The 24,755-nt window shown below is 40.4% G+C and overlaps 1 protein-coding gene across 1 annotated transcript in view; it reads right to left on the bottom strand.

Annotated features, from left to right (window-relative positions):
* Nucleotides 1-24,755, bottom strand: part of LOC132395196 (serine/arginine repetitive matrix protein 3-like) — a 314,865-nt gene that overhangs the window by 190,287 nt on the left and 99,823 nt on the right. The gene's annotated exons all lie outside the window — the stretch shown is intronic.

Raw genomic sequence — 24,755 nt, 5'->3', positions numbered from 1 at the left:
AAGAAATTGTGCAAGTAATTAGATGAAAGAAGGTATTTAAAATAAATGTTCTCTGCATAAACACTAAATGAAAGTGAATGAAGGATGTTTAAATGAAAAGGAAGAATTATTTTCTTTCTTGTAATATGGAGACTGCATGACTATGATAATTAATGGTTTGAAATACTTTATTTTGATTTGACGGATTGAATGATCTAATTCTGTTATGTCTTATGGTCTTATTTTATAATTACCTGAAATCCATGTCAAGCAATCTATTCTGAAACAGCATACCTAGAAGTAGCACACAGAGGGGATTTTACAAACTTATAGTATTAAATATCTGTTGCAATAATATTAGTTGCAAATCCCATCACTAATTTTGTTTTAATAATTAAACAGTGCCACTAAAGGGATGCATTTGGGGAAATGAATGTTTTATTTTCTTTAAGCAGCTGCCATTTCAGAACTCTGTCGGTTCAAGATAATGTCTACCACAGAATGGGATAACTACTGCTGAACATGTCAAGCAAATTGTGGACCCAGGGGAGACTGGCCTGAGGGTGGGGCGGGGTGGTTGTTGAGGAGGGTGTGTCTCAAATCAGTGGAAACTGGGACTTAAAGATTAAGTTGTGCCAAGGATCAGGAGGCATTTTTGGTTGGCTATGAAAGCAAGAAATGGAAAACCTGCATTAGATATTAATGGTGGGTAATAGGTGAGACATTGGTGGGGTGGAGTTGGGGATTATGGCTGTAGAATTGGAGAGAGATCAGGTGATAGCCCAGTGAAAATTGCAAAATGGTTACATTTTATATTCCAAAATATAAAATGGGATAGGTACATAGGTGAAAGGGTTATGGAGGACTTTGGTCTGCATTCAGGTGGATGGGACTCTGCAGAAGACCAGGTTGCATGGTCTTGTGTCTGTGCTGGAGTAATCTCTGACTGTATCCCCTTTCAATGCTTCTCAGTTCTCATAAATATGAGCCTAGTCAACCCAATCTCTTCCATCATGCCAGCCAAGAAATCAGTCTGCTGAACTCTCATGACACTCTGTCTCGGGGAGGGATGTCCATGAGGAGATCCAAGTTGCACAAGTGTGTCCTCATGAGGGATCTGGCTGCTTGTGTGCTGAAATCCTCTAGCTGTGGAAGTCACCGTATCATTTGCCTTATTGATTGTTCTTGGAGTGCCTGGCACACAGGAGCACCCACATTCCTTTGTACAAGCTATTTTAACACCATGTGGTAATAGTCTGTCTTTCCTTTTAAAATAATAATTTCATAATTACCTGTGTTATACTGCAATGCCTAAATCCAAGTGCAAAAGCTGGAGCTGCTTAAACTAGCACACCAGGAGCTTAAAAATAACAGTAATCAATCTACTTCTCAGAAAGATTAATATTCCATGTTGAGCTCTTCCTCAGAATATTCACTTACTTGAGTGATGAATCTTGCATTGAGGTCACATGACCTGATGTGTACTTCCAGTGTTACCATTTGCCAAATTGGGTTTTGGCTTTGAGCTGATTAGGTAGACCATTGCAAACCTATTCACTGCAGTATGATGTATTTGCTCTTTCCTTAAAATCACAGAAGTATGTGAAAGAATAGATAATATTGTAGAAAAAAATTGCAGTTGATACCAATGGCAGCAGGATTCAGAAAAAGAGCTGAGTTCTGTAATGTAATATCTTCTAATTGGATAAGTGTTGTACCTTTTTTCTGTCATGGCACACATTCACATTCTTCATTACACAGGAGCTCACCTGTGTTATTCCTCCTGATTACTCCATGAGAAATGCAATAAAAACATCTAGGAGATCCAGCTTTGCATTCGAGGGGCAACATCATGTTGCAGGAGGACACACATGCCATTGCACTGGGAACTGTAACACCCCTTCAATCCCAACAGAAACCAATGAGCTGAAATGTTAGCTATTTCACATCCCTTGGTGAAGGCTGATTGTTATTTATCGCATTTTCAAACTGTAGCTTGGATTTCCTGTACCCGCAGTTTGCTTGCGCTTTTAAATTTACACTCAGTGAAACTCTGTTAATCTGGCATGATTGCTGGTCCTGGACTGGCAGCTTTTCCAAACTACTGAATATTATATCAATTAATAATCCAACACACTTCAATTTCACTTTATTATGATGCTATACAGTATAATAATTGCTCTAGCAAACCTGTTAATTTTAAGTGGAGCATGGAAACCAGTGCCTCAATGTGTTAAAGAGGAATTGAGACCCAGTGACTGATAAGAGGGAGCATGGGAGCCAGGGGCTCTGTATGTTAAAAGGAGCACTGTAACCAGGGCACTAATGTGTTCAAAGGAGCCTGTGAAGCAGGGTCCCAGAGTAGACAGTAATCTGTCCTTGGTGAACCAATGCTGAAATACTGGTTTATCAGGATTTTACTGTATGAGCCACCCAAGTGGAAAAGTTTCATTAGGTTTAACAAAAAGCAATTCTTATCCGAATCTACTCCTAATATACTGATGTTCTGTAATGCTTACAAAGTGGGTAATATTACCAAAGAGATGTCTTTTGCAGATGTCTAACAACCATTTATCAGCAGTGTTTGCAGCATATGATGAAGGACTGTATGTATAAAACACTTGGGTACAAAACACCGCAATTCGCCACATGATGGAGTTCTTGGCACAAGCAAAGAAAAAAAGAAAGCACTGGAGCTGAAGCTATGAATGCAGGATAAGCAAAGCACTGCAGATAAGCAGGAGATGAAAAATGACTTGTCTTTGCTTGAGGAATTGTTCAGAATGTTTTTTTTTAGATTTCAATAAATAATTGCATTTGGATCCAAAGCAAAGTTCACTTGTTACTGTGACTTGGGAGCATAGCACTTATTAATAATCAGATCTGAATAATATATAGAGAAAAAGCTCATGTTTGCTGAAGAACTGTGTAGCTTTTTTTATTCAGTTAACAGGGCCCAGTGTCCTACTTTCTGCTTCTGCTTTTCAGAGATCTCCTTTCTGCTTGAAGAATGTTTCCGGAGGTGGATGAATTCATTTAGTTCAAAGCCAAAGTTCAAAGTAAATTTATTGTCAAAGTATGTGTACCACATACAAAAGTTCCAATAAAAAGTCCTCCAGCCCTAGCAAGGGTTAAATCCTTCTCTTAAATGGTTAAATAATCTCCTTGGATTTCAGCACTTGCAACTCAGAATCTTTTGAGATTCTATTGCATTATCTCAAAGGCACTGCACTGAAACCCATTAGAAGACATCTAGTATTTCAAGTTAGTTGCTGGAAGTTTGGATCTGTGGTTAACTAAACTCATTCTAAGTTCTTAAGTGACCATTGCATGCCAGCTACCACATAGGTGTAGATAGAGAAAGGCTTGATCCAATGAAAGGATGTCCATGTATTCCTAATTCCTAAAACAATCTGCTGTATGTCCATTACTTCACACCAAACGAGCAATTTAGAACCTGCTGCGGACATGAAATGTCAACTCTACTTGCTTGCTTTGGTGCTCTTGGTTTCAACATTGATTCTAAAAGCCAGGAGATGGTAACCATTTATATCTTATGAAAATTGTAGGATGGGAAAAATTCAAGATGTTAATGATATTTATTTAAATCATGCCGATGAGTGTCATGTTCCTTCAGTATCTATCTTGAGTTTAGGCACATATCTATGTTCCTAAAGACTATTTCAAAGCTGAGATCAGAGAACAGATGATTCACTGATGCCAATGATAATGAAAGCTAAATGCAGGATCAGTGTATGGCACAGTGTGGTCAGTGTAGGTTAGAACAGAAGTTCCTCACACAAGGTTAGACTGACCTTTACTCTATGGTAAAACGATGTAGCACCATCACATGGTGCCACCAGTTACAGGGGCATTAGCTTCATCACTTACTCTCCGTTCCTGACAGCATCAATACCACTGCTGAGAACACAGGTGTCGAAGTGTAGGGAGCACAAATCAGTCTGACAGCTTGGAGACACTACTCAGTTATTACTTATTTGATTTATTTAGGTTTATTTTGATTTTATACTGGAAGACAAAGAGAGGATCAGGGTTATTTAAGTACTCAAATTTTTTTTAATTTATAATGAACTATCTCGTGAGGTAGATGCGTCTCTACGATGTTGACAAAAGGTTATCTGTTATGTTCCACAAAGAGACAGCTCACTGTCAGAATCAATATAAATCATATATTAAAGAGGATGCTTTGCTATTTATAGAATTGAGACTCAACACACACCTTGAGGTTCACTGAGCTGTTCAGTACAAATTTCTCCACTTTTGAGTGGCAAACCGTCATTTGTACAAATTTACAGTATAAGGAATGTTCCCTAACCAGGTCTCTTCTTCCTCTCCACGGCTGATTCTTGATCTTGTGGCAGGTTATGTTATTCAGTCAATAGCAACAAAAATCCCATCCTGTTACTTGCATACTCTCACAGGTCTTTCCCAGATTTAAACATGTTGGCAGCTGATTCTTCAAGGGATTGGTAAACAACTAAAGATGAAAATGTACTTGAATGCTTAGACCACAAGGTGCTTTGAAAGGAGCAATTAGACTGTTAGCTTTAAGTATTACTGTACTAATGTGGGGAAAAAGAAGTTGACACAAAGACCGGAAACATGAGCTTCTACAATAATGGAAGAAACAGCTTAACAAAGAGCCTGTGGAAATAGCACCTTCATTGTAGAAAACAGTATTGCCTCACCAAATGAAAATTGAGGTGCTTATTTGCTGAGGATGTCTTCATGATACATTAACCACTTAGGGTAAATGCAAGCAGGCGTTTTCCACTGAGTTTGGGTGAGACTACAACTAGAGGTCATGGGTTAAGGGTGAAAGTTTAAGGGGAACTTAAAGGGAAAATTTTTCACTCAGAGGGTCATGAGAATGTGGAATGAGCTGCTAGCACAAATGGTGCATGCAAGATTGATTTCAATAGACAATAGGTGCAGGAATAGGCCATTCATCCCTTCTAGCCAGCACCACCATTCACTGTGATCATAGCTGATCATAAACAATCAGTACCCCGTTCCTGCCCTCTCCCCATATCCCTTGACCCCACTATCTATAAGAGCTCTATCTAACTCTCTCTTGAATGCATCCAGAGACTTGGCCTCCACTGCCTTCTGGGGCAGAGCATTCCACATATCCACCACTCTCTGGGTGAAAAAGTTTTTCCACATCTCTGTTCTAAATGGCCTACCCCTTATTCTTAAACTGTGGCCTATAGTTCTGGACTCACCCATCAGCGGGAACATATTTCCTGCCTCCAGTGTGTCCAATCCCTTAATAATCTTATATGTTTCAATCAGATCCCCTCTCATCCTTCTAAATTCCAGTGTATACAAGCCCAGTCGCTCCAATCTTTCAACATATGACAGTCCTGCCATTCTGGGAATTAACCTTGTGAACCTACGCTGCATTCCCTCAATAGCAAGAATGTCCTTCCTCAAATTTGGAGACCAAAACTGCACACAATACTCCAGGTGGGGTCTCACCAGGGCGCTGTACAGCTGCAGAAGGAGCTCTTTACTCCTATATTCAATTCCTCTTGTTATAAAAGCCAGCGTGCTATTAGGTTTCTTCACTGCCTGCTGTACCTGCATGCTTGCTTTCATTGACTGATGTACAAGAACACCTAGATCTCATTGTACTTCCCCTTTTCCTAACTTGACTCCATTTAGATAGTAATCTGCCTTCCTGTTCTTGGCACCAAAGTGGATAACCTCACATTTATCCACATTAAACTGCATCTGCCATATATTTGCCCACTCACTCAACCTGTCCAAGTCACCCTGCATTCTCATAACATCCTCCTGACATCTCACACTGCACCCAGCTTTGTGTCATCGGCAAATTTGCTAATGTTACTTTTAATCCCTTCATCTAAATCATTAGCGTACATTGTAAACAGCTGCAGTCCCAGCACCAAACCTTGCGGTACCCCACTGGTCATAGCCTGCCATTGCAAAAGGGACCCGTTAATCACTACTCTTTGTTTCCTGTCAGCCAGCCAATTTTCAATCCACGTCAGTACTCTGCCCCCAATACCATGGGCCCTAATTTTGCCCACTAATCTCCTGTGTGGGACTTTATCAAAAGCTTCCTGGAAGTCCAGGTACACTCCATCCACTGGCTCTCCCAACATTTCAACATTTAAGAGAAGTTTCAGATAGGATCATGGATGTTAAGGGTATGGAAGGCTCTGGTCCTGGTACAGGTCATTGGGACTAGGCAGTTTAAATGGCTTGGGATGGACTAGATGGGCTGAAGAGCCTGTTTCTGCGCTGTACTTTTCTATGACTCTATTTCTTACTGGATTATTTTACATAACTACTGGTTATTAAGAAAGAAAAATAATAAAAAACTAAAAATGCAGGAAGTAATCAGCAGCATCAAACCAAACAGAAACTAATTAATATTTTAGAGCTCAAAGTCACTGATTTAAATTATTCTCCATCCTTCCTGATTTGAATGTTTCTAGCATTTTTTAGTTTTTATTTCCAATTATCCCATAGTTTATTTGGAAAATGGGTTTTTAAATTTTAAAATTATAGTAGTTTAAAGTACTGTTCAGATTTATTGAAAATAACCACAACTATGTCAGTGATTAGCCACTGGGATTTACTTTGAGGAATTAGTGTTATATTGCACTAAATCACTCTCTGTATTTGAGGTGACATACTATTTGGCCAATTACCCTAAAACACTGTTCAGTCTATGAGACTGTAGTTTAATTGGCTACCTGTCTTAAAGTATTGGAGATGTAAATATCCCTATACAAACAGTGAAGTAAAATTTATGTTTATTAAGACATACATTTTCATTTTGGGTGTCCCAATGTACTTTATTACCAATGAGCAACACACATAAAATGCTGAGCAAATCAGGCAGCATCCTTGGAGATGAATAAACAGTTGATGTTTCAGGTGGAGGTCCTTCATCAGGTCATTCTTCGCCCAAAATATCAATTGTTCATTCCCCTTCATAGGTGCTGCCTGATATGTTGATTTCTTTTAGCATTTTGTGAGTCTAGCTCTCAGGAATTCCAGCATGAGCAAAATTTATTATGTTTATTATTGGCCACAAAGTACTGCAGATTTTTTATCAGCACTGTAAGTACCTTGAACAGAAAGAGTAGACAATGTCATGTCATCTGATAACCTGTACATCTGGTATTGCCAATTCTCTAAGTAATGCATTGAAGTGTTAATCTTGTTTAGTAGCCAAGATTAGTCATGGCTTATTATATCAGGATGCTTCGAGCTGATTGGCTTGAGACCATTTTCTGTTGTTTATCTGTAAACGGCTGCAGGCAAATGTCTGACAGTCATCTGTAAGTGATTTCTGTTGCCCTTGGAAGGGTTTTTCTTAGTGTGCCTGATCAAATAGTCTATATTACTGCTATAGTGCTATTTCTCTGGGTTCTTCCATTAGGTGCATTTAAGGTGATAAGTGCCGAATTTTGGACATAGCACTTAGATCTCATTAAAAAGTCTTTTTGAAAAAAAAACTGCTATGGCAACAGCAATGTGTATAACTTAGTCTGTAAGACATTGGGGAATCATAGCATAGAAGATCAAGTGAATGGTTTCACTATTGATATGAGAGACTCCTGATAGAAAATTCAAATTGAAATCATGGGTAGATTTGACCTACTTGTGAGAATAATTCAACATAATCATGATGGAAAGATGCTTACTGCTATGTATTGAAACTACTAGATAATGTTTTTAATGTGGTTTTCTCTCCTGGCACTGTGATATAGCTATCTAGGACCTTCATATTCATGTCCATTCCCCATACATTATTCATCTCTTTTTCTGTGATGATAGTTATTTTTACTCTTATTAGAGTCACCTAACATAGTTTGGATTTGACTCTAAACTATCATGAATAGAGCAGGTCAAGGATTAAAAATCAAAAGGCTGGCTAATCCTTACTAGCACTGGTGGTTTACAAATCTTTGAGTTTTTTAAAAATATGCTTATGATTTGCATTGGGTTATTTGAAATGACAGGGGAGCCAGATTCAGTTTTATCTTTCAAAAGGATAACTGTGGACAACCATTTGCAGAACAATAGGGACAAAGCAAGGGACTGAATCCACTAAATGGATAGTGGCATGTGCATGTAGGTTAAATGATGTTTACTGCTCTCTGAGCAAATGCTCACATCACTGCCAAACACAATTTGTCCACTGGCATTGCTTTGAGGCTTGGCTTTTGAATTTATAAATTCCAATGTTTACAGCTGGTGATGAAATAAATCTTCTAGAATAATCCTGGGTAATGCAATGTGATTATTGAAATGTGATTTTTGCTGAAGTGCAAAGTTTAGATGAAAAGTAAGTGGATTAGAATTTGTTCGGATTCTTTTCTGGGAAGAGTTATTGAAACACAATTACCTCAGGGTATTTTTATTAGTAATTGATCTTATCATCATTCCCCTTAAAGAGGAGAAGACTGCAACCCAAGTAAAAATTCATTAAGCACAGTACTGGATATATTCACATCATTGTTAATTTTCACCCATTCCATTAACAATGCATATAAGTATTTGATGATTGCAATGATAAAATAGCTCAAATTCATCATATTTTATAATTTTCTTTTCGCAGAGGGTGATGAACCTCTGGAATTCTCTGTCCTGAAGGGTTGTAGAGACTGGATTGTGTTCATTGAGAGGGATAGTGCAGAACACACACCAGCCCGTCAGCCTCGCACGATGTTCAGCTGAACTTTATTAATAACCCTGCATGTACTGTATGTGAAGTCCTCCCATTTGGGAGTAGCGTAAGTGTTTCGAGAGGCTCATCACGAGGCACATCAAGACCCTGCTACCCCCCTCACTGGACCCCTTGCAATTTGTGTACCGTGCCAACCGTTCAACAGATGACGCCATTGCCACCACCCTCCACCTGGCCCTAGCCCACCTGGACAAAAAAAAACACATACGTTCTAATGCTGTTCATAGACTTCAGTTCAGCATTCAACACAATCATTCCTCAGAAACTGATTGGAAAGCTGAGCCCACTGGGCCTGAACACCTCCCTCTGCAAATGGATCCTAGACTTCCTGACTGGGAGACCTCAGTCAGTCCGGATTGGGAGCAGCATCTCCAACACCATCACACTGAGCACGGGGGCTCCCCAGGACTGCGTGCTCAGTCTACTGCTGTTCACTCTGCTGACCTACGACTGTGCTGCAACACACAGCTCGAACCACATCATCAAGTTTGCCGATGACACGACCGTGGTGGGTCTCATCAGCAAGAACGACGAGTCAGCTTACAGAGAGGAGGTGCAGCAGCTAACGGACTGGTGCAGAGCCAACAACCTGTCTCTGAATGTGAACAAAAGAGACGGTTGTTGACTTCAGGAGGGCACGGAGTGACCACTCCCCGCTGAACATCGACGACTCCTCGGTAGAGATCATTAAGAGCACCAAATTTCTTGGTGTTCACCTGTCGGAGAATCTCACCGGATCCCTCAACACCAGCTCCATAGCAGAGAAAGCCCAGCAGCGTTTCTACTTTCTGTGAAGGCTGAGGAAAGTCCATCTCCCACCCCCCATCCTCATCACATTCTACAGGGGTTGTATTGAGAGCATCCTGAGAAGCTGCATCACTGCCTGGTTCGGAAATCGCACCATCTCGGATCGCAAGACCCTGCAGCGGATAGTGAGGTCAGCTGAGAAGATCATCAGGGTCTCTCTTCCTGCCATTACAGACATTTACACTACACGCTGCATCTGTAAAGGAAACAGCATTATGAAGGAACCCATGCACCCCTCACACAATCTCTTCTCCCTACTGCTGTCTGGGAAAAGGCTCCGAAGCATTCGGACTCTCACGACCAGACTATATAACAGTTTCTTCCCCCAAGCTATCAGACTCCTCAATACCCGAAGCCTGGACTGACACCTTACTGCCCTATTGTCCTGTTTGTAACTTATTGTAATGCCTGCTCTGTCTTGTGCACTTTATGCAGTCCTGTGTAGGCCTGTAGTCTAGTGTAGTTTTTTCTGTGTTGTTTTTATGTAGTTCAGTGTAGTTTTTGTACTGTTTCATGAAGCACCATGGTCCTGAAAAATGTCTAATTTTTACTCCGTACTGTATCAGCAGTTATGGTCAAAATGACAATAAAAAGTGACTTGACTTGTATATCCTATTAGCTACCACTACATAGATCATGGGAGATATTTAAAGAGGAAATAGATAAATGTTTGAAAGATTAGGAATAGAAGGCTTTGTGGAACTGGCACAGAAGAGGAAAGGAGACCTGTAGCAGATCAGCCTCACGTTAGATTGCGTGGTGGGGCAGGTTTGAGAAGCCTAGTTGCATGTCTCCATTCCTATATTGTTATGGCCTTATTATTGAGTGCAAACATACACAACAAGCTTATCTCTAAAGGCCTTGTCAGTGGACTGCAGCCTCCACCTAGCCAACATCTGGAACGTCAGTGATAAATGGCTCTGGCAGTCACGCATTATAACAACATTTTGAATAGTTGGGAAATGTCCATTTCTTATAGGTTTAGTAAAGAGATAATAATCTCTCCAGTACCTAAATCTTCATATTCAAGTAATAAATCCAATAAAGTTGTTTGCTTCCTGTGAAAGTTCATCAGCTAGGCTTTTAGCAAATACAAAAAAAAGATAAAATTACAATGAAGCATTAGAAAAATGTATGCAAAAGAATCAACTAATCTATTAAGTAGATATTATCTATTATATAGATATCAAACAATATATTCTATATTGCTTAACTACTCAAAGTTCATCACTATATCTTGATTTATTGTCTTTTTTCTTACCTCCTCCAATTTTGTTAAATTTCTCCTCTTAAAGATCTTGCAGTTTCAACTAATAAAGATCTGTTTCAATACAAATCTGTATGGAATGCATAATTTAAAAAGTCGGTAAAATTTCCCCCTTATTAATCTTCATTAACTATGCTCCTAATAATACTTACATCATAATAGTGACCTGGCCCCTGGAGCCCTACTGTGCTGATAAGTTTTCCACTATCAGATTCATAACGATTCATAAAGCTTTGAGGCTAGGAATTTAATATTCTGGATTATAGATGTTCACAAATTGTTCAAAAATCTCACTGCCACACTTAGATTGTGTATGGTTGCATTTTTTTTTGTGCAGGTGAGGCTCATCAACCTTGGACGGCAGCCCGCCTAGGAGAAGGAAAACTCTGATTTTAAACCTCTGCTGCCTTGAAGCCATACCCACCCATGGGAAATGCTTCAGGAGTAAACCCTGAGGAAGAAATCCAGGGGTGGGGTCCCTAAGGCATTTTGAAGTTTACAACTTCACTCTGGCAACCATAGAAATGTCAGTGGTGCCAAGCTGTATTGGCGCTTGCCCTTCCCTTGGACCACATCAGTGATGTGGAGAAGGGAACCTGCTGCATGGGCAACAGCCGGTTCTTCAATTCTGCCTGCCCAGGTTTGTGCCCTGGAGAGGACACAGTCCACCAGAGGCGCAAACCCATGATCCCCTGGGATCGATGGCTTCCTACTTTTTATGGTTGTTTTAGATAATTTGACGCAACAACACAGACAACTCGTGTAAAACTAAGCCCCACATATTGAAATTAAACATAATTTGTAGTAATTTTGGTTAAAGATAAAATGCATTGAAGACATTGGAAAGAGTATCCTTGTCTTTTCAGATATTATTACAGAACTTTTACACATTGACGTCAAGGGCAGGCAGGGCTATTACATAGCATCTAAAATGTGACTTCTTCCAAAGTTCAATGCTTCCTCAATAATGCATTTCACCCGGCCCTGTATTCAGTATGTGTTTAAGTACCTGAGGTAAGTCTTGAACCCATGATTTAGGGAAAACGTTCTTAAAACATACAATGAAGTAGATTTTGATTTGTTTTTTAAAATGAATTTTCAGGGTATTTTCATTTACATCAAGGCCAACAGTCATTGGCCTTCGTTCCTTCGAGTCGATGAGTTCTTGCTGTGCCATTACCCTGAATCAATGCTGTCCATGTGCAGCAGACAGGCAATGCCATGATTTTGACCTAATAGTGATAAAGGAATTCTTTAGTACTCAAAGTCAGAATGATGTGTAATGTGGAAAGGACTTGCACCTGGTAGTACTTCCATGTTTCTGCTGTTCTTGACAATATGTGGCAGTAGGTGTTGTGGATTCTGACTTCAGCAAGGAGAAGTCAAGAGAACAGACACTAGCATTGATTTATAGCAACACAGCGTAGAAGTATGCCCTTTGATCTATGTAGAACTAATCTGCCTGGTCCCAACTATTGGCACGTGGACCAGAGCTCTCTTTACCTCCTCCATCTATGTACCTATGCAGACTTCTCTTGAATACTACAATTGACCCAGCTGTGGAAAGGTTGAGATGTGGAAGTAAACCTGTCACCCTGAAATCTTCATGAACTTTTGTTAAATGTAATTGAAGAAGATGGAGTCAATGAAAGTACTTTTCTGTTTTTGCATGGAAAATCTTACAAGTGTGTTTCTGTTAACTGAGAGAAAACTATTTTCTTTGATCAACACACACACACAATGCCGGAGGAACTCAGCAGGCCAGGCAACATCTATGGGGAAAAAATGTACAGTCAATGTTTTGGGCAGAATGGCAATTTGATGACAGGTAATTAATTTTTTTTATGGCCGGAGGGAGTGTTTTGACAACAGGATGGAACATCTAATTGTAACCAGGAGATCAATGAATATTATTTTTTATTCTTCAGGTGCATTTATGTATTTACCCTAAAACAGCGCAGGTGCCTTTAAGAGAAAATGGTGATATCATTATGCACGTACGGAATAAAAAGTAGAGTTACGATGTTGTGGAAAGTGTTGAGTACTGGATGTATGGTGAGGAAAGGTGAATAATATTTGATAATATCCATGACGTAGAACTGTGACGGTGATCCAGAGCAACTGCGGCGGTGAAGTTATCGTGTTTTCTGCAGGAGACATCTGCAACCCCTTCTCCAGGCTTGAGGTAGAGACTTTAAAGTCTTGAGTTTTCATAATATATTTAGAGGATGAGCAAACTGAACCTAATTTGAATTAACAAATTAGAGGGTTACATAGTAGGTATGATGAAACTATAGATAAATTAAGCAAAAGGTCCCATGTATATGTTCTAGGGAAAGACACATTGCTCTATTTACATGGGCTGTTGAGAAAGATGGCAGTCTGTTGATGACTTTATTGAAGCAGTTGAATGGGCGCTTCATGCTAGAAGTCAGTCTGACCAGGATCAGTATGATTTTGTTACGTCACTGCTCAGGGGTTCTGCTTTAGAAGAAGCGATGCTGAGGAAGACCGGGCTGATGACTTGTTCACCTATCTCAGGGAAGCTTTTAAAGACAACCGTAGCACATCCCAGCTGTTGTATAGCTTTTGTGGTTGCAACAGCATGAGGGTGAAAACAGAAGAGTTTTCACATGCCCTAGCCCAGGCTCTGAACTTGCTGCTGAAGCGTTCCCCTGATGTTGCGGCCAATGCTCAGAGATCCTTCTAGAAGGGAGCCCCACAGATTCGCGCAGAAGAACCCTGAGACTTTGACGATAGAATTACGAGAGGAGGCTTGACTGTGGTTTTTAGAAGAGTCCTTCGGAAGTGTAAAGGTTGTGATGTCAAAGTGTAGCAGTAGCCAGGCACAGTGCTGAACTCTTAAAGCTGAGGAATCTAAGTCCGTCACTCTGGATGACGTCACAAAGTGGGCCAAACCATTAGCGAGTTGACTCAAGCAGTGAAAGACCTTGCTGTACGGAGAGGCGTTGCAGCAGACCTAAGTTCCAGCCTAGGTTCACAGAGGATGGGCAACCAATGTGTATCAAGTGTCAGGTGGGAGGGCATGGAGCAAACAATTGCCCTCAGAAGCGAAATGCAAATGATGTAGAGCCTGAATCCTCTAGCCTTCAGGCTGTTGTGAGTCGGGTAATTTGCGGGAACCTCACAGATTCAGATAATGTGCAGCCATCCCGTGACCATGTGCTGCAATGTACCATAGGAACATGTCCTGTCGTTGAGCTTAATTTATCAGGTGTTGCTGTCTGTTGTCTGTTAGCCACAGGCAGTCAAGTGAGCACCATACAGAGCAGTTCTTTTGAGAACACTTGAATGGAGGGGATGACGATATGTTGTCCACTGTTGCTAACGGTCTTGATATTCCTCACCTTGGGTAAGTGGAGCTAAAGGTTCAAGTGATGGGCATGAAGATTTCCAATTGTGGCTTTCTAGTAATCCGAGTTCCTATTAGCACTGAATAATTCTTCCCATGCATTGTAGGCATGAATATTATAAGCCAATGTAGGCAACTTGTCTACGCTGAAGTTGACATGGCCCTAGAAAAAAAAGTTGGATTCTGATGGGAGAGATGTTTTCCAGAAAGTGCAGATGCACACTAGTCCGAGTATCCGAGTAGAAAGCCATAGTCCGAGTGTCGGGGAAAGACACTGAGCACATACCTGCTGAATCTGTAGTTCCCATTGTGGCTAGGAAGACTACTGGAGATGCTGGTAGTGACAATGGGATGTCATTTGAGCCACTTAACACCTCTCTGCCAGGATATCTTATAGTTATTCCCACACACATTGACTCTTGTAGTCGTACAGTACCAGTACAGGTTTTAAACCTCCTGGGACCTGGCTGGGTATCCTGTCAAAGGTGCATTGCATAGATGGTGATCAGCAAGTGCAGTGAGGTTTCAGTGGATCTCAGCTGGCGCTGAACGTGTGGCATGTAGTAACCACAGGTTAAAGTCAATTCTCTATGAGCTCGACATTGGGGGTAGTGAAGAATAACAAGCTCATCTACGAGCTTTACTGGCTCAGTACTTGGATATCTTTGCAGTTGAAGATGAAGATCTTGGGTACACTGACAAAGTCAAGCATGAAGTTAATTTAATTGAGGATGAGCTCATTTCACAGCCATCCTATCGCATTCCGCCCAGTCAGTACAGTGAAGTGAAAGAGCACGTCTCAAAATTGTCGAAGAAAGCTGTATTTCAGGAGAGCAATAGTGTGTATGCCTCACCTGTATTGTTGGTATGAAAGGCTCATAGTAGCTTAAGACTGTATGTAGATTATCAGAGATTGATCTTAAGACCAAAAAGGATGTGTTCCTGCTCCGGCATATTGATGGGAGTTTTGATGCCCTGTGGGGAGTGCAGTTTTTCTGGACAATAGACCTCATGAGTAGTTAACACCAAGTGACGCGAGAGGAGTGCGATAGGCAGATGGGTATAAGACTGCTTTTTTGGCCCCATTTGGTCTGTATGAATTTCTTCATTTGGGGGCTGCAATGGGCTGGCAACTTTTCAAAAGTTCATATAGGCAACCATGAGTGATTTAGTCTTCCAAATTATGCTTGTATACCTGGATATTCGTGCATATTCACAGACTTTCCAGGAACACTTGGAGAGGCTTGCTTTAGTGCCTCAAGGAGACTGGTCTGAAGGTGAAATTGGAAAAACGGCATTTTATTCAGTCAGAGGTCAAGTTCATAGGACACCAGATATCAACCAAGGGGATAGGCACAGATCTTGAGAAGATCTCGACTGCTCAGGAGCAGCCAATACCATCTTCAGTCAACATTCCTCAGCTTTTGTAGTTATGGTTCATTCTAGGATTCTCAAAGATTGCAGCTCTGCTGCATGATGTAATGAATTTGTGTCTTAGTGGAGGGAGTCCTAGTAAAACAAGCCAGCTGTTAGCAGTCCTGGATGAAAGAATGTCAACTGCCTTTGACTTGCTCAAAGAGAAGCTGACCAGTTCACCAATCCTTGACTTTGCTAATTACACAGAACTTTTCGTAGTGGAGACTGCTGCAAGCAATCATGGACTAGGAGCTGTCTTATACCAGCAACAGGGAGTGTCAAACAGGGTTATTGCATACGCAAGCTGATAATTGAGAAATTCTGAAAAGAACAATAGGATTATAGCAGCAAGAAATTAGAGCTGCTTGCACTTAAGTGGGCTATAGTAGAGAAGTCAGGGATACCTGTGCTATACCTCTTAGTTAAGATGAGGCATATTTATTCATATCTTTGTGTGTAAGATACAGGGTTGGTGGGATTCTAACCCGTGTATTGTCTTTTTTAGAATTGCCACTACCATGTTGGTTTTGTATATTTTGTTTTGTTTCCATACTGCATATGTGTCAAGTCGATACACAAGTGTGTGGAACAAAATTAAGCTGAGATTGTAACAGCAAGAACTGTTCTTGAAATTCATTTTGTTGTTTGTTGTTGTACCCTCTTTCTGCATTAAAACATCTAAAACAGATAAAAGAATTAAAGACCCAAAATCGTATTTGTCCTGAGTGTGTATTTTTCCCAGGCTACAAAATAAAGATCAAATGTGAGAATAAGAAAAGGCATGCTCTCCAATCCAGGCAACGTCATTGTAAATCTCCTCTGCACTCTTTATAGTATCTACATCCTTCCTAATGAGGTAACCAGAACTGAACACAATGGGATCTAACTAAGGTATTGTGTAGCTGTGACATTACCTCATGGATCTTGAAAACTCAGTCCCATGGTTGATGAAGGCCAACATGCCATACACCTTCTTAGCCACACTGTCTACCTGTGCAGCAGTTTTGGTGTATTATGGACACCGACCCCAATATCTTACTGATCCTCCACACTGCTAAGAGTCTTACCATTAATATTATATTCTGTCTTCAAATTACTGAAATGAACCACTTCACATTTATCCGGGTTGAACTCCATCCGCCATTTCTCAGCCCAGTTCTACATCTTATCGATGTTGCACTGTAACCTCTGACAACCCTCCAGACTATCCACAACGCCCTCAACTTCTATATCATCAGCAAATTGGCCAACCCACCCTTCTACTTCCTCATCCAGGTCATTTATAAAAATCACAGAGGAATGGTGCCAGAAATTCCATTCTACTGTGTGAATCTATGGCTGTTCATGCAGATTAGATTCCCACTAAGAAATTAGCAAACCAGATGAGTTTTTACAATGACTTCCTAGTTTCATGGATGAACAGGAATATTCCAGATTTATGAATTATATTTCAATTTTTTATCTATCATGATGGCAGTGAATTCATGTCTATGGACCATTAGTTCAGACCGTTTGATGACTAGTTTAGTAACTGAGATACCATTCCTGATAATTCACATTATCAAATTACATAGTATTGAAGGTCTTTTATACTGGAAGAACTTGATTTATTGTGCCTATAAAAAATATTCACCCACCCCCCACCCCCCGGACTTTTTTCATGTTTTATTGTTCTACAACATTGAAACAGTGGATTTAATTTGGCTTTTCTGGCACTGATCAACAGAAAAAAAGGCTCTTTTGTGCCAAAGTGAAAATGAAGTGATCTAAATGAATTACAAATATAAAACACAAAATAATTGATTGCATGAGTATTCACCCCATTTTAATATGATGCACCAAATCATCACTGGTACAGCCAATTGGTTTTAGAAGTCACATAATTAGTAAAACGAAGATCTGTTTTTGGAGACCTGTGTGCAGTCAAGGTGTTTCAATTGATTGTGGTAAGAACAGGTCCAACTGCTGGTGAGTCAGTCTTTTCCTGTTGATCAGTGTCAAAACAAGCCAAATTAAATTCACTGTGATTCAATGTTGTAAAACAATAAAACATGAAAATTTACTGGGGGGGGGAGAGGTGGTGAATATATTTCATAGGCACTATAGGCAGTAAATAAAATAAAGAAGACTGAAGAACTTGGATATAAAATTTGGCCCATTGCATTGCACACCAGGAGATAGTAACCTACTGAATCAGCACCCTTCTTAGCACTTTAAACACTCACAGTTGGTATGGATAGTGCAAAGATGTTGCAGCTTGTAATATATTATGCATGCAAATCTGGCTGACCCAGTACAGTGGTGATTTGGAGACTTTGAAAAGGGTCCAGAATTGGGAACAGCAACCTTAATGGTACTCTGGCCATCATAAATAAACATCCGACAGGTTTTTGCGATCTATGTCAGGAGACTGAAACAGCAGAGCGTATCCTTATTTCATGCAGGAAATTTGCACAGGAAAGACAATAATTGCTACAACAATTATGCAAAATATGACTGGTAGAGAACAGTGTTAAAGGTTTATTGGAATGTGAGGAGAGTGATCAGGGGAGGAAATGGTTCTTTAGTCTTTTAAGGGCGACGGGACTGGAAAGACGACTTTAGGCAGTCAAATGAATGGACAATGAGGGACAGTAAATCCTGAAGATGGCAGTAATGCAACAGTGTGGATGCCAACTGCTGTAAAAACTCAAGGAAGAAGGGTCCAGTAGAGGTTTACTGGGATGTAAATGGTAAGGGTTGTAAGGAGAGGCTGGATAGATTTGTGGTGTTTTCCCTGAGTACCAGGGCCTGAGAGGAGACTAGACAGAAGTTCATAAAATTATGAGAGGTATAGATAAGGTTGATAGTTGTAATCTGTAGAAATGTCCAATACTGGAGGAGTTGGGGAAGTCAAACAAGGGTAGGACAGACACAGTGCATATTCAGGCCACAGGAAGTGTTGTTGAACAGAGGAACCTAGGGGTATAAGTACATCATTCACTGAAAGTAGCATCACAAATAGACAAGGTGGTGAAGAAGATATTTGGTGTGCTGGCCTTTAGGGACCGAGGGACCCAATTTCCCTCGGGATCAATAAAGTATGTCTGTCTGTCTGTAGTCAGGGTCTTGAGTCATACAAGATGTTGGTCAGATCACACCTTGAGTATTGTTACTGTGCTATGGGGAAGACATCATTAAACTGGAAAGAGAAGATTTAGAAGGATGCTATCAGGACTTGCGGGCCTGAATTATAAGAAGAGTTTGGGCAGGCTATGACTTCATTGCTTGGAATTTAGGAGATTGAGGGGTCACCGTACAGAAGTATATAAACCATGAGGGGTATAGAGAGGGTTGATACACACAGTTTTCCCAGAGAAAGGCAACTAAACATTAGAGAGCTAATTAGAGGGCTGATCTAACTCAAAATTTAAAACGTTAAGGTAAGCGGAGAAAGATTTAATCTGAGGGGCAACTTCTTCATGCATATATGGATTGAGCTGCCAGAGAAAGTGGCTGAGGTAGATATAACAACAACATTTAAAAGACATTATAAAAATCTACATGGACAGGAGGGACTTAGAGGAATATGAGTCAAATGTAGACAGAAGGGATGAGCATGGTTGACTCTACATAGCAGAGAAGTTCAAAGATATATGGGGCATGACGTTTATACAGAGAGTGATAGGTGCCTTGAACAGTCTGCCAGGGATGGTGGTGGAAGCAGATGCAATGGTGGCATTAAAAAAAATATGTAGACACTTGAAAGGGCAGTCAGTGGAGAGAGAGAGATCATGTGCAGGCAGAATAGATTTAGTTAATTTTGACATTGTGTTCACCACAGACATTGTGGGCTGAAGAGCCAGTCCAGTGCTGTTCTGTTCTTTGTTCTATCTATAAGATACATTGCACCACCTTATTGCAACTTTTTTACCATCATCTTCTGGACTTGTAACTTCTGCCACCTAGACCACAACCTGTACGTTCCTCTACAAATGAGACAACTATTGGATTTAGAAATACATCACCATCCCTTCCCGGGACTGCCTGTACAGTGCCAACCTTGATCTCCAAAGGCTATAGATTGTAGAAAGAAGTGGAGTCTCAGAGGGGGTATCATTACAAATGCTGAACCTATCTACTTGCTCGGCCAGGCTGCATTTTCAGAATGGAGAACATCGTGGTTTCAGGTGGGAAGGGGGCTGTAGTATCCAATAAGGTTTCCTGTCTGAAAATGCACATGGTATCAATTTGATTTCAACTTCATTACTACTGTTTAGAATACCCATTACTTGCAGTATCCTGCAGTCTATGTAATAAAAATAATGATAACATTATAGCATGTAAATAATAATAGTGTTATGACATATCAAAGAGCAATGTGTTATTCATTTCCATTTTCTAGAAAACAAACAAACAATAGACGGTTTTACTCCATTCAACAAAAAAATACTCCATCCTTCTGTATAAGTATTCTTCAAAGGAAACATTCTTGCTGGGCTTGTCCCCAATGGGAATGCTACACAACAAAAGAACAAAAGCCTCTGGGATGGGATTGCAATGTGAGTGAAACAACTTCTATCTAGTTTCAATGAATGATATTGATCAGCTGTTCTGGAGTGTGATTAACATCTATGATCATTTCCAACAGAAGCAGATATTTAGAATACAGCATGAAGGCAAGAATTCTTACAGAAATAAATCAATAACTTTCTGTTTCATATTCTTCCAGTTATATACATTGTAGATTTGTCAATATGTAATAATGAAGGTAAAAGGAAGGGCTTTTCCTGCATTGCTTCTGTATATGAGTTCTTGTATTAAATTGTACGGTGGAATGTTGTGGGAAGGGAGACAATTCATTTCATATTGGTCCAATGATATAACAGTTGTTGATTTAGGAGAATGATTTCAACTTTTTGTATCCATTATCTATAGAGAAATACCTGATTTTTGAACCCAAGTCTAATGTCCAAAACCCATCAACACCCTGCAGCTAACTTAATCCCTTATTGTAGAGACCTACCGAAGCCATGTGAGAAGTAACATTAAGTGAATGGAAGAGTACTGATGGAAGGCAAAACATATTCAGAACTCACTATGTCCTCATCAAACCATCTGACACTGAAAGTTGCATTTTACTAACTCTGGCATTAGCTGAATCAACTCCTTAAAAAGCAAAGGTATCAAAATCAGTGATGACATTGGATCAGGTACCATTTTGGAGTAAATCTTTCAACACCTAGAATTAACTATGTAGAAATTTGATTAAATGGAGATTCAGCATTGTCTTTTCAGAGGTAAAGTGAGGAAACTGCCTTTGAAATGCACAGACTTGCTCATGTAAACTTGTAATGGCTCTCTTGACTATCTCTTCCCACCCTGATTCTTGTAAAAGTGCTATTTCCTTTTCTCAGTTCCTTCTCTGTTCCTGGGATGAGACATCAGAGATGTTCTCCTCCTTCAAAGAACAGGGTTTCCATTTCTCTACTACTGATGCTGCCCTTACAAGCATCTCCCTTGTCTTCCTGCTGTCTTAACAGGAATAGAGATCCTCTTGTCCTTACCTGTCAACCCATGAGCCTCCTCATCCAACACATCATTTTCTGCAACTTCAGCCAATTTCAATGGGATCCTGCCACCAAACAAATCTTTATCTCCTCTCCGCTATCGGCTTTCCACAGGGATCACTCTCTGTGTGATTCCCTTGTCCATCCATCCCTCCTCACTTACCTCCCTCTTGGCACATATCCCTGCAAATGACAGAAATGCTACACTTACCGATTTAACTCCTCCCTTACCCTCATTCAGGGCACAAGCCGTCCTTCCAGGTGAGGCAACGCTTCACCCGCATTGCATTTGATGTCGTCTATTGCATTTGATGTCCCCAATGTGGACACCTCCACTTTCATGAGACCCAACATAAAACAGGGGACTGCTTTGTCAAGAACCTCTGCCCAGTTCACCAGCAGTATTTCCCGATGGCCAACAATTTTAATTTCCAGTCCCATTCCTGTTCGGACATGTCAGGTCCATAGCCTCGCCTTTTAGCCATGATGAGGCCACTCTCAGGTTAAGGAGCAGCACCTCGTATTCCGTCTAGGTAGTCTCCAACCTAATGGCATGAACATCAATTTCTCCTTACATTAAAAAAAATGTTTTTCCTTTCTCTCCCCACCCCTTTTTGTATTCCCCATTCTGGCATCTTACCTCATCTCCCCACCTGCCTATCACCTTCCTCTAGTGTCATTTCTTCTTCTCCTTTTCCTATGGTCCACTCTCCACTCCTATCAAATTCCTTCTTCTCCAACCCTTTACCTTTCCCACCCATCTATCACCTAGTTCATCCTCCTTCCCCCACCTTTATATTCTGGCATCTTCTCCCTTCCTTTCCAGTCCTTTTGGCCCAGTGAGTCCATGCCAACAATTGAGAACCTATTTCATGCAAATCCTATACTTAACCCATTTTATTCACCCCTCATTGCCCACAACTGCCCCCAGATTCTACCACTCACTTACACACTAGTGTGGCACAGTACTGTAGTGGTTAGCACAGCGGTTTGCAGTACAGGCGGCCCCGGTTCGATACTCTCCACTGCCTGTAAGGAGCTTGTACGTTCTCCTCATGACCATGTGAGTTTCCTTTGGGTGCTCCGGTTTCGTCCCAAGGTCCAAAGATGTACTATTGTAAATTGTCCTCTGATTAGGCTAAGAATTGCTGAGCGGTGTGGTCGGAAGGGCCCGTTCTGTGCTATATCTCAATAAGTAAATACATTTCGAGTGTCCTATTACCATACCAACTCACACCTTTTCAGGATGTTGGAAGAAACTGGAGCACATGGAGACAACAAATGTAGTTACAGAGAGAACGTGCAAACTCCACACAAGCAGCACTGCTGGGTTACTAGAGCTGTGAGGCAGCAGCTTTACTATCTGCACCACTGTTGTTAAAAATGACAAAATGTGGAACTTAGGCAGGACGGTACAACACAGGAACAGACCCTTTGTCCCATGATGTCTGTGCTGAATTCAATGTCAAATTACACTAAATCCTTTCTGGCTGAACGTGATCCATATCCCTCCATTCTCTGCTTATTTGTGTGTCTATCTGAATAGATTGGAACCAGGAAGGAGCTAAGAGGAAAGAAACTCAACTGATGGTGATGCGTGGAGGTAATTTAACTTGTGCAGCAGTGGGTGAGGAACCATGCGAAGATTCCACTGCTATGAGAAGAGTCAGTCACAATCATTTCCCTGTTCCTGTGTCTGAACCTCAAGTGTTTCCAGTAGCCTGTGCATGAAATGATAGTAACCTGTACTGAAGTATATTACCTTCATTGCTGAAAGTCAGTGTGGTAACATGTGGCTCAGGTAGAGTCTGAGGTAATCCTGCAGACCGAGATGGCAGTGCAGATCTTTGAATGGACACTTGCCTGTGGTTATAACGTGTACAGCAAGAAAGACTCTTATCCCTTCTAGGGGCTAGAAAGTGCTTTAGGAGAGATAGGTGAAGGGTATGGGAGGTGTTGACCATTATTGCTTATTGTAGCTGATGAGCAGCCAAGACTATAGAACTACCTGTCAGCCACCAGCCTAGATCCTGAAACTTCAGAGACAGTAGAAGCAACATGTGGCACAGAGTGGCGTGCCAGGACAACTTGGAGTTAACATTCATGAGTTAACCCCCTTGCTGAAGATCGGGAAACTCTTATAGGCCGGACTTGGTAAGAATGACAGATTGACTTCCAGAAGGACACTAGTGAACAGAACAGGTTATTACAGCAATCTTGTAATTTTGCAATAATCATTAAAAGGTAGCTGCTATTTTAACATTATATTAGCTAAATTTAAATTCCATGGCTACCACAGGTAGACACAAGTCTCTGGTTTACTGGTCTGGTAACTTTTTTATTCTATCATCTCACTGTAACAAGTATAGAAAAACCAGAATTAAATTATAGGTAACATTTTTAGATTGTGCTAAAAAGAGAAGTCAACATGACTAAATATATTTTTCCTTAGTGTAACTTTCATAACATGGTGAAACTGCTCTTGCTTAATGTAACAACAATTAGTAAACATGAGTGTGGCTTGATGTACTGTTTTAGAAAGAGCGCATATAACACACCAGAAGAATATAAATGGGGATTTAATTATCACATAGAGAAGATTTATGTATATACTTCACATAATTATATAAAGTGCATGAAGTATTTTATATGCATATTGCATTTCATATAATTCCATTAATTCAATGTTTCAAACATATAATCATATTAATACATGTGTGCCTTGTAGATGAATCCATTCTTAAAAGTAGTTAAAAACATTACTGAAAACTTACCTAACCATTCACTACCACTGTAGAATTTAAATAAGTGGAAGTAAATCTTTGGTGCTTGATGAAAAAGAGTGAAACATAGTTAAAGAGCTCGAGATGGGAAGTTCCATTTACAATTGCTGAAACAGCTCTGTAAATTCAGCTTAAACCATGCCATGAAGTTTGCAGATGACACAACAATGGTTTGCCTCATCAACAATGATAAATTGGAGTACAGAAAGCAAGTGGGACGACTGGTGGATTGAGGTGCGAAGAACAACCTCAGTCTGAATGTGGAGAAGACCAAGGGAATCATTGTGGACTTCCAGAAGGTGCAGATGAACCATCCCCCTCTGCAAATATATGACTTCTCCATACAGAGAATTAAGAGCATCAAGTTCCTGGGAGTTCACATCATGGATGACATCACTTGCTCCCTTAATATCACCTCCCTGAACAAGAAAGCATGGCAGCACCTCCACTTCCTAAGGAGATTCAGGAAAGTGAGGCTATACCCCCATCCCCCATTCTTATTGCATTTTATAGCAGCAAAACTGATAAAACCCTTACTTGTTGCATCTCTGTCTGATATGGGAGCAACCAAGCATCGAACCAGAACTTCCTACAATAGACAGTTAGTACAGCTGAGAGCATCATAGAGGTCTCCATACCATCCATTGAGGGCATTTATAAAGAGATTTGTGTACACAAGGCCCTTCATATTATTGAGTGCTTTACACTCTGGTTGGGAAAAACATTGTCTCATGTGATGGTATACATGTATATAGTTAAATGACAATATAATTTATGACTTGAAATAACAACCCAATATTACTGGAAAATAAACTACAACTTCTATTGT

The sequence above is a fragment of the Hypanus sabinus genome, chromosome 6 (genome assembly GCF_030144855.1).
Source record: "Hypanus sabinus isolate sHypSab1 chromosome 6, sHypSab1.hap1, whole genome shotgun sequence".
NCBI classification, from domain to species: domain Eukaryota; kingdom Metazoa; phylum Chordata; class Chondrichthyes; order Myliobatiformes; family Dasyatidae; genus Hypanus; species Hypanus sabinus.
This window is presented reverse-complemented; position numbering and strand designations above follow the sequence as displayed.